Raw genomic sequence first — 13,762 nt, 5'->3', positions numbered from 1 at the left:
GGGTTAGGGTTAGGGTTAGGGTTAGGTTTAGGGTTAGGTTAGGGTAGGGTTACGTTCGTGTTAGGGTTAGGGTTAGGGTTAGTGTTAGGTTTGCGTTAGGGTTAGGGTTAGTGTTAGGTTTAGGGTTAGGTTTAGTGTTAGAGTTAGGCTTAGGTTAGGGTTAGGGTTATGGTTAGTGTTAGGTTAGGGTTAGGTTTAGGGTTTAGGGTTAGGGTTAGGTTTAGTGTTATGTTAGGGTAGGGTTAGTTTTAGGGTTTAGGGTTAGGGTTAGGGTTAGGGTTAGGGTTAGGGTAGGGTTAGGGTTAGGGTTAGGGTTAGTGTTAAATTATGGTTTGGGTTAATATTAGGTTTCGGGTTAAGGTTACGGTTAGTGTTAGGTAGAGGTAGAGTTATGGTTAGGATTAGGGTTCGGGTTAGGGTTAGCTTGCGTTAGGTTTAGTGTTAGCGTTAGGTTTGGGTTAGGGTTAGGGTTAGTTTTGCCTTAGTGTTAGGGTAAGGGTTAGGGTTAGGGTTAGGGTTATCGTTAGGGTTAGGGTTAGGGTTAGGGTTAGGGTTTAGTGTTAGGGTTATGGTTAGGTTAGCGTTAGGGTTAGAATTAGGGTTAAGGTTAGGGTTAGGGTTAAGGCTTAGGTTTGCGTTAGGTTTAGAGTTAGGTTTAGTGTTAGGGTTAGGGTTAGTTTTGCGTTAGGGTTAGGGTTACGGTTAGGTTTTGGGTTAGGACTAGAGGATAGGGTTAGCGTTAGGGTTAGGGATAGGTTTGCGTTAGGTTTAGGGTTAAGTTTAGTTTTAAGGTTAGCGTTAGGTTTAGGATTAGGGTTAGGGTTAGGATTGCGTCAGGGTTAGGGTTAGGGTTAGCGTTAGGTTTTTATGGTTAGCGTTAAGTTTAGGGTTAGGTTTGCGTTAAGGTAAGGTTTAGGCTTAGGGTTACGTTTAGGGTTAGGCATAGAGTGAGGGTTAGGGTTAAGATTGCGTTAGGGTGAGGGTTAGGGTTAGAATTAGGGTTAGGTTTAGGGTTAAGGTTAGGATTAGGTTTGTGTTAGGGTTAGGGTTAGGGTTATGGTAAGGGTTAGGTTTGCCTTAGGGTTAGGGTTCGGGTTAGGGTCAGGATTAGGGTTAGGGTTATGTTTGCGTTATGGTTAGTGTTAGCGTTAAGTTTAGTTTTAATTTTCCGTTACGGTTAGTGTTACGTTTAGGGTTAGTTTAAGGGTTAGGTTTGCGTTCGGGTTAGGGTTAGGGTTAGGGTTAGGGTTAGGTTTGCGTTAGGGTTAGGGTGAGGGTGAGGTTTAGGGTTAGTGTTAGGGTAAGTGTTAGGCTTAGGTTAGGGTTAGGGTTAGGGTTATGGTTAGGGTTAGGGTTAGGTTTGCGTTAGGGTTAGGGTTAGGGTTAGGTTTGCGTTAGGATTCGGGTTAGGGTTAAGGTTACGGTTACGGTTAGGTTTGCGTTAGAGTTAGGGTTAGGGTTAGGTTTAGGTTTAGGGTTAGGGTTAGGGTTAGGGTACGATTGCGTTAGGGTTAGGGTTAGGGTTAGGTTTAGGGTTAGGGTTAGCGTTTGGGATAGGGTTAGGTTTACGGTTTAGGGTTAGGGTTAGGGTTATGTTTAGGGTTAGGGTTAGGTTTAGGTTTGCGTTAGGTTTAGGGTTAGGGTTATGGTTAGTTTTGCGTTAGGGTTATCGTTAGGGTTAGGGTTAGGGTTAATGTTTAGGGTTAGTGTTAGGGTTAGGTTTGCGTTAGAGTTAGGGTTAGGTTAGCTTTAGTGTTAGGGTTAGGGTTAGGTTTAGGGTTTGGGTAGGGTTAGGTTAGGGTTAGGGTTAGGGTTAGGTTTGCGTTAGGGTTAGGGTTCAGTTTAGGGTTAGGGTTAGGTTTAGGTTTGCGTTAGGGTTAGGGTTAGGATTAGGTTAAGGTTAAGTTTAGGGTTAGGGTTAGGGTTCGGGTTAGGGTTTGGGTTAGGGTTAGTTTTGCGTTAGCTTTAGGGTTAGGGTTATGGTTAGGTTTGAGTTAGGGTTAGGATTAGGGTTAGTATTAGGTTTAGGGCAAGGTTTAGGTTTAGGGTTAGGGTTAGCGTTAGGTTTAAGTTTGCGTAAGGGTTAGGGTTAGGGTTAGGGTTAGGTTTGAGTTAGGGTTAGGGTTAGGGTTCGGGTTAAGGGTTAGGGATAGGTTTGCGTTAGTGTTAGGATTAGGTTTAGGTTTAGGGTTAGCGTTGGTTTAGGGTTCTGGTTAGGGTTAGGGTTAGGGTTAGTGTTAGGTTAGGGTTAGGTTAGGGTTTAGGGTTAGGGTTAGGGTTAGGGTTAGGTTTAGGGTTAGCTTAGGGTAGGGATAGGTTCGGGTTACAGTTAGGGTTAGGGTTAAGTTTGCGTTAGGGTTAGGGTTAGGGTTAGGTTTAGGGTTAGGGTTAGGGTAAGAGTTAGGCTTAGGGTAGGGTTAGGGTTATGGTTAGTGTTAGGTTAGAGTTAGGTTTAGGGTTTGGGGTTAGGGTTAGGTTTAGGTTAGGTTAGGGTAGGTTTAGGTTTAGGGTTTAGGGTTAGGGTTAGGGTATGGTTAGGGTTAGGGTTAGGGTTAAATTTAGGTTTGCGTTGCGTTTAGGGTTAGGGTTAGGGTTAGTTTGCGTTAGGGTTATCGTTAGGGTTAGGGTTAATGTTAAGGTTAGGGTTAGGGTTAGGTTAGCTTTAGGGTTAGGGTTTGGGTTAGGGTTAGGTTTGCGTTAGAGTTAGGGTTAGGGTTAGTGTTAGGGTTCGGATTAGGGTTAGGTTTGCGTTAGGGTTAGGGTTAGGGTTAGGTTTAGTGTTAGCGTAAGGTTTAGGGTTATGGTTAGTGTTAGGTTTAGGGTTAGTGTTAGGTTAGGGTTAGGTTTAGGGTTTAGGGTTAGGGTTAGGTATAGGGTTAAGTTAGGGTAGGGTTCGGTTAGGGTTAGGGTTAGGGTTAGGATTAGTGTTAGGTTTCCGTTAGGGTTAGGGTTAGGGTTAGGTTTAGGGTTAGGGTTCGGGTAAGAGTTAGGCTTAAGTTAGGGTTAGGGTTATGGTTAATCTAGGTTATGGTTAGGTTTAGCGTTTAGGGTTAGGGTTAGGGTTATGTTAGGGTTAGGTTTAGGGTTTAGGGTGAGGGTTAGGGTTAGGGTTAGGGTTAGGTTAGGGTTTAGGTTAAGGTTAGGTTTCGGGTTAGGGTTAGAGTTAAGGTTAGGTTCAGGTAGGCTTAGGGCTAGGATTAGGGTTAGGGTTAGAGCTAGGGTTTAGGGTTAGGGATAGGGTTAGGGTTAGGTTTGCGTTATGGTTAGGGTTAGGATTAGGGTTAGTTTTAGGTTTGCTTTTAGGTTAGTGTTAGGGTTAGGGTTAGGTTAAGGGTTAGGTTTGCGTTCGGGTTAGGGTTAGGGTTAGGGTTAGTGTTAGGGTTAGGTTTGCGTTAGGGTTAGGGTTAGAAGTAGGTTTAGGGTTAGTGTTAGGGTAAGTGTTAGGCTTAGGATAGGGTTAGGGTTAGGATTAGGTTTGCGTTAGGGTTAGGTTAGGGTTAGGGTTAGGTTTAGAGTTAGGGTTAGGGTTAGGGTTAGGATTGCGTTAAAGTTAGGGTTAGTGTTAGGTTTAGGGTTAGGATTTAGGCTTAGGTTTGTGTTAGGTTTAGACTTAAGTTTAGGGATAGGGTTAGGGTTAGGTTTGCGTTAGGGTTAGGGTTAGAGATAGGTTTAGGTTTAGGTTTAGGGTTAGGGTTAGGTTTGCGTTAGGGTTAGTGTTAGGGTTAGGGTTAGGGTTAGGTTAGCGTTAGGGTTAGGGTTAAGGTTAGTTTAAGGTTAGGGTTAGCTTTAGGGTTAGTGTTAGGGTTAGGTTTGAGTTAGGATAGGGTTAGGGTTAGGGTTAGGGTTAGGGCCAGGGTTTAGGTTTAGGGTTAGGGTTAGGGTTTGGGTTAGGGTTAGGGGTATGGTTAGGGTTAGGTTTAGGGTTAGGGTTAGGGTTAGGTTAAGGGTGAGGTTTGCGTTCGGGTTAGGGTTAGGGTTAGGGTTAGGGTTAGGGTTATGGTTAGGGTTAGGTTTGCTTTAGGGTTAGGGTTAGGGATAGGGTTATGTTTAGGTTTGCGTTAGGGTTAGGGTTAGGGTTAGTGTTACGTTTGTGTTAGGGTTTGGGTTAAGGTTAAGGTTAGGCTTATGTTTGCGTAGGTTTAGGGTTAGGGTTAGGGTTAGGGTTAGGTTTAGGTTTAGGTTTAGCTACGCGTTAGGGTTAGTGTTAGGGTTAGGGTTAGGGTTAGGGTTAGGGTTAGGGTTGCTTTAGGGTTAGGTTTAGGTAAAGGGTTAGGTTTGCGTTAGGGTTAAGGATATGGTTAGGTTTGGTTTAGGGTTAGGTTTGCGTTAGGGTTAGTGTTAGGGTTAGGGTTAGAGTTAGGGTTACGTTTGGGTTAGGTTTAGTGTTAGGGTTAGGGTTAGGGTTAGGGTTAGGTTTAGGTTAGGGTTAGTGTTAGGTTTGCGTTAGGGTTAAGGTTTGGGTTAGTGTTAGGATTAGGTTTGCGTTAGGGTTAGGGTTATAGTTATGTTTAGGTTTCAGGTTAGGGTTAGGGTTAGGGTTAGGTTTGCGTTAGAGTTAGGGTTAGGGTTAGGGTTAGGGTTAGGATTAGGGTTAGGTTTGCGTTAGGGTTAAGGTTAGGTTTAGGTTTAGGGTTAGCGTTAGGTTTAGGGTTATGGTTAGTGTTAGGTTTAGGGTTAGTGTTAGTTTAGGGTTAGGTTTAGGGTTTAGAGTTAGGGTTAGGTTTAGGGTTAGGTTAGGGTAGGGTTAGGTTAGGATTAGGGTTAGGATTATGATTAGGGTTTGGTTTCCTTTAGGCTTAGGGTTAGGGTTAGGTTTAGGGTTAGGGTTAGGGTAAGAGTTAGGTTTAGGTTAGGGTTAGGGTTATGGATAATGTTAGGTTATGGTTAGGTTTAGCGTTTAGGGTTATGGTTAGGTTTAGGGTTATGTTAGGGTTAGGTTTAGGGTTTAGGGTTAGTGTTAGGGTTAGTGTTAGGGTTAGGGTAGGGTTAGGGTTAGGGTTAGGGTTAGGTTAGGGTTTGGGTTAAGGTTAGGTTTCGGGTTAGGGTTAGGGTTAGGGTTAGGGTTAGTTTTGCGTTAGGGTTAGGGTTAGAAGTAGGTTTAGGGTTAGCGTTAGTGTAAGAATTAGGCTTAGGTTAGGGTTAGGGTTAGGGTTAGTTTTGCGTTAGTGTTAGGGTTAGAAGTAGGTTTAGGGTTAGTGTTAGGGTAAGAGTTAGGCTTAGGTTAGGGTTAGGTTTAGGGTTAGGTTTGCGTTAGGGTTAGGGTTAGGTTAGGTTTGCATTAGGGTTAGGGTTAGTGTTAGTTTTAGGATTAGGGTAAGTTTTGCGTTAGGGTTAGGGTTAGGGTTAGGTTTAAGTTTAGGTTTGCGTTAGGGTTAGTGTTAGGGTTAGGGTTATGTTAAGGTTGAGGTTTGCATTCGGGTTAGGGTTAGTGTTAGGGTTAGGGTTAAGTTAAGGGTGAGGTTTGCATTCGGGTTTGGGTTAGGTTTAGTGTTAGGTTTAGGGTTAGGGTTAGGGTTATGTTAGGGTTAGGGTTAGGTTTGCATTAGGGTTAGGGTTAGGGTTAGGGTTAGGATTAGGTTTGCGTTAGGGTTAGGGTTATAGTTAGGTTTAGGTTTCAGGTTAGAGTTAGGGTTAGGGTTAGGTTTGCGTTAGGGTTAGGGTTAGGGTTAGGGTTAGGGTTAGGGTTAGGGTTAGGTTAGCGTTAGGGTTAGGGTTAAGGTTAGTTTAATACTAGGATTAGCTTTAGGGTTAGTGTTAGGGTTAGGTTTGCGTTAAGGTTAGGGTTAGGGTTAGGGTTAGGGTTAGGGCCAGGGTTTAGGTTTAGGGTTAGGGTTAGGGTTAGGAGTAGGGTTAGGGTTATGTTTGCGTAAGGGTTAGGGTTAGGTTGAGAGTTAGGGTTAGGGTGAGGGTAAGGTTTAGATTTAGGTTTGCGTTAGGGTTAGGGTTAGGGTTAGGGTTAGGTTTAGGTTTGCGTTAGGGTTAGGGTTAGAGTTAGGTTTAGGTTAGGGTTATGGTTAGGGTTAGGGTAAGGTTTGCGTTAGGGTTAGGGATAGGGTTATGTGTAGGGTTAGGTTAGTGTTAGGGTTAGTGTTAAGGTTAGTTTAAGGTTAGGGTTAGCTTTAGGGTTAGGGTTAGGGTTAGGTTTGAGTTATGGTTAGGGTTAGGGTTATTGTTAGGGTTAGGGCAGGATTTAGGTTTAGGTTTAGGGTTAGGGTTAGAGTTAAGTTTGTGTAAGGGTTAGGGTTAGTGTTAGGGTTAGGGTTAGGTTTCGTTAGGGTTAGGTTTAGGGTTAGGATTAGGGTTAGGTTTGCGTTATGGTTAAGGTTAGGTTTAGGTTTAGGGTTAGCGTTAGGTTTAGGGTTATGGTTAGTGTTATGTTTAGGGTTAGTGTTAGTTTAGGGTTAGGTTTAGGGTTTAGAGTTAGGGTTAGGTTTAGGGTTAGGTTAGGGTAGGGTTAGGTTAGGATTAGGGTTAGGATTAGGATTAGGGTTAGGTTTCCGTTAGGGTTAGGGTTAGGGTTAGGTTTAGGGTTAGGGTTTGGGTAAGAGTTAGGTTTAGTTTAGGGTTAGGGTTATGGTTAATGTTAGGTTATGGTTAGGTTTAGCGTTTAGGGATATGGTTAGGTTTAGGGTTATGTTAGGGTTAGGTTTAGGGTTTAGGGTTAGTGTTAGGGTTAGTGTTAGGGTTAGGGTAGGGTTAGGGTTAGGGTTAAAGTTAGGGTTAGGTTAGGGTTTGGGTTAAGGTTAGGTTTCGGGTTAGGTTTAGGGTTAGGGTTAGGGTTAGGGTTAGGGTTAGTTTTGCGTTAGGGTTAGGTTTAGAAGTAGGTTTAGGGTTAGTGTTAGGGTAAGAGTTAGGCTTAGGTTAGGGTTAGGGTTAGGGTTAGTTTTGCGTTAGGGTTAGGGTTAGAAGTAGGTTTAGGGTTAGTGTTAGGGTAAGAGTTAGGCTTAGGTTAGGGTTAGGTTTAGGGTTAGGTTTGAGTTAGTGTTAGGGTTAGGTTAGGTTTGCATTAGGGTTAGGGTTTGGGTTAGTTTTAGGGTTAGGGTAAGGTTTGCGTTAGGGTTAGGGTTTGGGTTATGTTTAGGTTTAGGTTTGCGTTAGGTTTAGTGTTAGGTTTAGGGTTAGGTTAAGGGTGAGGTTTGCATTCGGGTTAGGGTTAGGGTTAGGGTTAGGGTTAGGGTTAGGGTTAGGGTTAGGGTTAGGGTTAGTTTTGCGTTAGGGTAAGGGTTAGATGTAGGTTTAGGGTTAGTGTTAGGGTAAGAGTTAGGCTTAGGTTAGGCTTAGGGTTAGGGTTAGGTTTGCGTTTGGGTTATGGTTATGGTTAGGGTTAGGGTTAGTGTTAGTGTTAGGGTTAGGTTTGCGTTAGGGTTAGGGTTAGGGTTAGGTTTAGGTTTAGGGTTAGGGTTAGGGTTAGGGTTAGGATCGCGTTAGGGTTAGGGTTAGGGTTAGGTTTAGGGTTAGGGTTAGGGTTAGGTTTGCGTTAGGGTTAGGGTTAGGATTAGGTTTAGGGTTAGGGTGAGGGTTTGGGTTAGGGTTAGGGTTACGGTTAGGGTTAGGGTTAGGGTTAGGTTTTAGGGTTAGGGTTAGGGTTAGGGTCATGCTTAGGGTTAGGGTTAGGTTTAGGTTTAGGTTTGCGTTAGGTTTAGGGTTAGGTTTAGGTTTAGTTTTGCGTTAGGTTTATCGTTAGGGTTAGGGTTAATGTTTAGGGTTAGGGTTAGGTTTAGGTTAGCTTTAGTGTTAGGGTTAGGGTTAGGATTAGGGTTAGGATTTAAGCTTAGGTTTGCGTTAGGTTTTGAGTTAGGATTAGGGTTAGGTTACGATTGCGTTAGGGTTAGGGTTAGGGTTAGGATTGCGTTTGGGTTAGGGTTAGGGTTAGGTTTAGGGTTAGGGTTAGGGTTAGGGTTAGGTTTAGGGTTAGGGTTAATTTTAGGTTTGCGTTAGGTTTAGGGTTAGAGTTAGGTTTAGTTTTGCGTTAGGGTTATCGTTAGTGTTAGGGTTAGGGTTAATGTTTAGGGTTAGGGTTAGGGTTAGGTTAGCTTTAGGGTTAGGGTTAGGGTTAGGTTTAGGGTTTGGGAAGGTTTAGGTTAGGGTTAGGGTTAGGGTTAGTTTTGCGTTAGGGTTAGGGTTAGAAGTAGGTTTAGGGTTAGTGTTAGGGAAAGAGTTAGGCTTAGGTTAGGGTTAGGTTTAGGGTTAGGTTTGCGTTAGGGTTAGGGTTAGGTTAGGTTTGCATTATGGTTTGGGTTAGGGTTAGTTTTAGGGTTAGGGTAAGGTTTGCGTTAGGGTTAGGGTTAAGGTTAGGGTTAGGTTAAGGATGAGGTTTGCATTCGGGTTAGGGTTAGGGTTAGGTTAAGGTTTAGGTTTAGGGTTAGGGTTAGGTTTGCGTTAGAGTTATGGTTATGGTTAGGGTTAGGGTTAGTGTTAGGGTTAGGGTTAGTTTTGCCTTAGGGTTAGGGTTAGGGTTAGGTTTAGGTTTAGGGTTAGGGTTAGGGTTAGGGTTAGGATTGCGTTAGGGTTAGGGTTTGGGTTAGGTTTAGGGTTATGGTTAGGGTTAGGTTTGCGTTAGGGTTAAGGTAGGGTTAGGTTTAGGGTTAGGGTTAGGGTTAGGGTTAGGATTGCGTTAGGGTTATGGTTATGGTTAGGTTTAGGGTTAGGGTTAGGGTTTGGGTTAGGGTTAGGGTTACGGTTAGGGTTAGGGTTAGGGTTAGGTTTTAGGGTTAGGGTTAGGGTCATGCTTAGGGTTAGGGTTAGGGTTAGGTTTAGGTTTGCGTTAGGGTTAGTGTTAGGGTTAGGTTTAGGTTAAGGGTGAGGTTTGTGTTCGGGTTAGGGTTAGGGTTAGGGTTAGGGTTAGGGTTAGGGTTAGGGTTACTTTTGCGTTAGGGTTAGGGTTAGAAATAGGTTTATGGTTAGTGTTAGGGTAAGAGTTAGGCTTAGGTTAGGGTTATGGTTAGGGTTAGGTTTGCGTTAGGGTTATGGTTATGGTTAGGGTTAGGGTTAGTGTTAGGGTTAGGGTTAGGTTTGCGTTAGGGTTAGGGTTAGGGTTAGGTTTAGGGTTAGGGTTAGGGTTAGGTTTGCGTTAGGGTTAGGGTTAGGGTTAGGTTTAGGGTTACGGTTAGGGTTAGGGTTAGGATTGCGTTAGGGTTATGGTTAGGGTTAGGTTTAGGGTTAGGGTTAGGGTTTGGGTTAGGGTTAGGGTTACGGTTAGGGTTAGGGTTAGGGTTAGGTTTTAGGGTTTGGGTTAGGGTTAGGGTCATGCTTAGGGTTAGGGTTAGGGTTAGGTTTAGGTTTGCGTTAGGTTTAGGGTTAGGGTTAGGTTTAGTTTTGCGTTAGGTTTATCGTTAGGGTTAGGGTTAGGGTTAATGTTTAGGGTTAGTGTTAGGTTTAGGTTAGCTTTAGGGTTAGGATTAGGGTTAGGATTAGGGTTAGGATCTAAGCTTAGGTTTGCGTTAGGTTTAGAGTTAGGGTTAGGGTTAGGGTTAGATTTGCGTTATGGATATGGTTAGGGTTAGGGTTAGGGTTAGGGTTAGGATTGCGATAGGGTTAGGGTTAGGGTTAGGTTTAGGGTTTGGTTAGGGTTAGGGTTAGGGTTAGGGTTAATGCTTAGGGTTAGGGTTAGGTTTAGGTTAGCTTTAGGGTTAGGGTTAGGGTTAGGAATAGGGTTAGGATTTAAGCTTAGGTTTGCGTTAGGTTTAGAGTTAGGGTTAGGGTTAGGGTTAGATTTGCGTTATGGATATGGTTAGGGTTAGGGTTAGGGTTAGGTTTGTGTTAGGGTTAGGGTTAGGGTTAGGGTTATGATTAGGTTTAGGTATGCGTTTGGTTAGGGTTAGGGTTAGGGTTACATTTGTGTTAGGGTTAGGGTTATGGTTAGCCTTAGGTTTGCGTTAGGTTTTGGGTTAGGGTTAGGGTGAGGGTTAGGGTTAAGTTTAGGTTTAGCTACGCGTTAGGGTTAGGGTTAGGGTTAGAGTTATGTTAGGGTTAGGGTTAGGATTCGGGTTAGGGTTAGGGATATGGTTTAGGATTAGGCTTAGGTTGGGGTTTAGGGTTAGGTTTAGGGTTTGGTTAGGGTTAGGGTTAGGGTTAGGGCTAGGTTTTAGGGTTAGGGTTAGGGTTAGGGTTAGGGTTAGGTTTGCGTTATGTTTAGGATTAGGGTTAGGGTTAGGGTTAGTGTTAGGGTTAGGGTAGGGTTAGGGTTAGGGTTAGGGTTAGGGTTAGGGTTAGGATAGGGTTTGGGTTAAGTTTAGGTTTCGGTTTAGGGTTAGGGTTAGGGTTAGTGTTAGGGTTATGGTTAGGGTTAGTTTTGCGTTAGGGTTAGGGTTAGAAGTAGGTTTAGGTTTAGTGTTAGGGTAAGAGTTAGGCTTAGGTTAGGGTTAGGGTTAGGGTTAGTTTTGCGTTAGGGTTAGGGTTAGAAGTAGGTTTAGGGTTAGTGTTAGGGAAAGATTTAGGCTTAGGTTAGGGTTAGGTTTAGGGTTAGGTTTGCGTTAGGGTTAGGGTTAGGTTAGGTTTTCATTATGGTTAGGGTTAGGGTTAGTTTTAGGGTTAGGGTAAGGTTTGCGTTAGGGTTAGGGTTAGGGTTAGCTTTAGGTTTGGTTTGCGTTAGCGTTAGTGTTAGGGTTAGGGTTAGGTTAAGGGTGAGGTTTGCATTCGGGTTAGGGTTAGGGTTAGGGTTAGGGTTAGGGTTAGTTTTGCGTTAGGGTTAGGGTTAGAAGTAGGTTTAGGGTTAGTGTTAGGGTAAGAGTTAGGCTTAGATTAGGGTTAGGGTTAGGGTTAGGTTTGCGTTAGAGTTATGGTTATGGTTAGGGTTAGGGTTAGTGTTAGGGTTAGGGTTAGTTTTGCGTTAGGGTTAGGGTTAGGGTTAGGTTTAGGTTTAGGGTTAGGGTTTGGGTTAGGGTTAGGATTGCGTTAGGATTAGGGTTTGGGTTAGGTTTAGGGTTATGGTTAGGTTTAGGTTTGCGTTAGGGTTAGGGTTAGGGTTAGGTTTAGGGTTAGGGTTAGGGTTAGGGTTAGGATTGCGTTAGGGTTATGGTTAGGGTTAGGTTTAGGGTTAGGGTTAGGGTTTGGGTTAGGGTTAGGGTTACGGTTAGGGTTAGGGTTAGGGTTAGGTTTTAGGGTTAGGGTTAGGGTCATGCTTAGGGTTAGGGTTAGGGTTAGGTTTAGGTTTGCGTTAGGGTTAGTGTTAGGGTTAGGGTTAGGTTAAGGGTGAGGTTTGTGTTCGGGTTCGGGTTAGGGTTAGGGTTAGGGTTAGGGTTAGGGTTAGGGTTAGTTTTGCGTTAGGGTTACGGTTAGAAGTAGGTTTAGGGTTAGTGTTAGGGTAAGAGTTAGGCTTAGGTTAGGGTTAGGGTTAGGGTTAGGTTTGCGTTAGGGTTATGGTTATGGTTAGGGTTAGGGTTAGTGTTAGGGTTAGGGTTAGGTTTGCGTTAGGGTTAGGGTTAGGGTTAGGTTTAGGTTTAGGGTTAGGGTTAGGGTTAGGATTGCGTTAGGGTTAGGGTTAGGGTTAGGTTTAGGGTTAGGGTTAGGGTTAGGTTTGCGTTAGGGTTAGGGTTAGGGTTAGGTTTAGGGTTACGGTTAGGGTTAGGGTTAGGATTGCGTTAGGGTTATGGTTAGGGTTAGGTTTAGGGTTAGGGTTAGGGTTTGGGTTAGGGTTAGGGTTACGGTTAGGGTTAGGGTTAGGGTTAGGTTTTAGGGTTAGGGTTAGGGTTAGGGTCATGCTTAGGGTTAGGGTTAGGGTTAGGTTTAGGTTTGCGTTAGGTTTAGGGTTAGGGTTAGGTTTCGTTTTGCCTTAGGTTTATCTTTAGGGTTAGGGTTAGGGTTAATGTTTAGGGTTAGTGTTAGGTTTAGGTTAGCTTTAGGGTTAGGGTTAGGGTTAGGATTAGGGTTAGGATTTAAGCTTAGGTTTGCGTTAGGTTTAGAGTTAGGGTTAGGGTTAGGGTTAGATTTGCGTTATGGATATGGTTAGGGTTAGGGTTAGGGTTAGGGTTAGGATTGCGATAGGGTTAGGGTTAGGGTTAGGTTTAGGGTTTGGTTAGGGTTAGGGTTAGGGTTAGGGTTAATTCTTAGGGTTAGGGTTAGGTTTAGGTTAGCTTTAGGGTTAGGGTTAGGGTTAGGATTAGGGTTAGGATTTAAGCTCAGGTTTGCGTTAGGTTTAGAGTTAGGGTTAGGGTTAGGGTTAGATTTGCGTTATGGATATGGTTAGGGTTAGGGTTAGGGTTAGGTTTAGGGTTAGGGTTAGGGTAAGGATTAGGATTGCTTTAGGGTTAGGGTTAGGGTTAGGTTTAGGGTTAGGTTTAGGGTTTGGGTTAGGCTTAGGGACACGGTTAGGATTAGGTTCAGGGTTAGGGTTTAGGGATAGGGATAGGGTCAGGATTATGGTTAAGGATAGGGTTAGGGTTAAGTTTAGGTTTGCGTTATGTTTAGGGTTAGTTTTGCGTTAGGGTTATCTTTAGGGTTAGGGTTAGGGTTAATGTTTAGGGTTAGGGTTAGGGTTAGGATTAAGGCTTAGGTTTGCGATAGGTTTAGATTTAGGGTTAGGGTTAGGGTTAGATTTGCGTTATGGTAGGGTTAGGGTTAGGTTTAGAGTTAGGGTTAGGTTTGAGTTAGGGTTAGGGTTAGGGTTAGGTTTAGGATTATGGTTATGGTTAGTGTTAGGTTTCCCTTAGGGTAAATTTAGGGTTAGGTTTAGGGTTAGATGTGCGTTAGGATTAGGTTTAGGCTTAGGGTTAGGTATGCGTTATGGTTATGGTTAGGTTTAGGGTTAGGTTTGTGTTAGGGTTAGGGTTAGGGTTAGGGTTATGATTAGGTTTAGGTATGCGTTTGGTTAGGGTTAGGGTTAGGGTTACATTTGTGTTAGGGTTAGGGTTATGGTTAGCCTTAGGTTTGCGTTAGGTTTTGGGTTAGGGTTAGGGTTAGGGTTAGGGTTAAGTTTAGGTTTAGCTACGCGTTAGGGTTAGGGTTAGGGTTAGGGTTATGTTAGGGTTAGGGTTAGGATTCGGGTTAGGGTTAGGGATATGGTTTAGGATTAGGCTTAGGTTGGGGTTTAGGGTTAGGTTTAGGGTTTGGTTAGGGTTAGGGTTAGGGTTAGGGCTAGGTTTTAGGGTTAGGGTTAGGGTTAGGGTTAGGGTTAGGTTTGCGTTATGTTTAGGATTAGGGTTAGGGTTAGGGTTAGGTTTAGGGTTAGGTTTGCGTTAGCGTTAGGTTTAGGGTTAGGGTTAGGGTTAGGACTGCATTAGGGTTAGGGTTATGGTTAGGTTAGGGTTAGGTTTAGGGTTTAGGGTTAGGGTTAGGATTAGGGATAGGTTAGGGTAGGGTTAGGGTTAGGTTTAGGGTTTAGGGTTAGGGTTAGGTTTACGGTTAGGGTTAGGGGTAGGGTTAGGTTTAGGCTTATGATTAGGGTTAGGTTTGCGTTAGGGTTAGGGTTAAGTTTAGGGGTAGGGTTAGGTTTAGGTTTGCGTTAGGGTTACGGTAAGGATTAGGTTTAGGGTTAGGTTTAGGGTTAGGATTAGGGTTAAGTTTGTGTTAGGGTTAGGGTTAGGGTTATGGTTAGGGTTAGGTTTGCGTTAGGGTTAGCGTTCGGGTTAGGGTTTTGGTTAGGTTTAGTTTTGCGTTAGGGTTAGGGTTAGGGTTAGGGTTAGGGTTGCGTTAGGGTTAGGTTTAGGGTTAGGTTTAGGGTTAGGGTTAGGATTAGGGTTAGGATTGCGTTAGGGTTAGGGTTAGGGTTAAGTTTAGGGTTAGGGTTAGGGTTTGGGTTAGGGTTAGGGTTACGGTTAGGGTTAGG

Source organism: Rhinolophus sinicus, chromosome 1, assembly GCF_057876585.1.
Source record: "Rhinolophus sinicus isolate RSI-liver-muscle chromosome 1, RSI-T2T, whole genome shotgun sequence".
NCBI classification, from domain to species: Eukaryota; Metazoa; Chordata; class Mammalia; order Chiroptera; family Rhinolophidae; genus Rhinolophus; species Rhinolophus sinicus.
Note: the sequence above shows the minus strand (reverse complement) of the source record.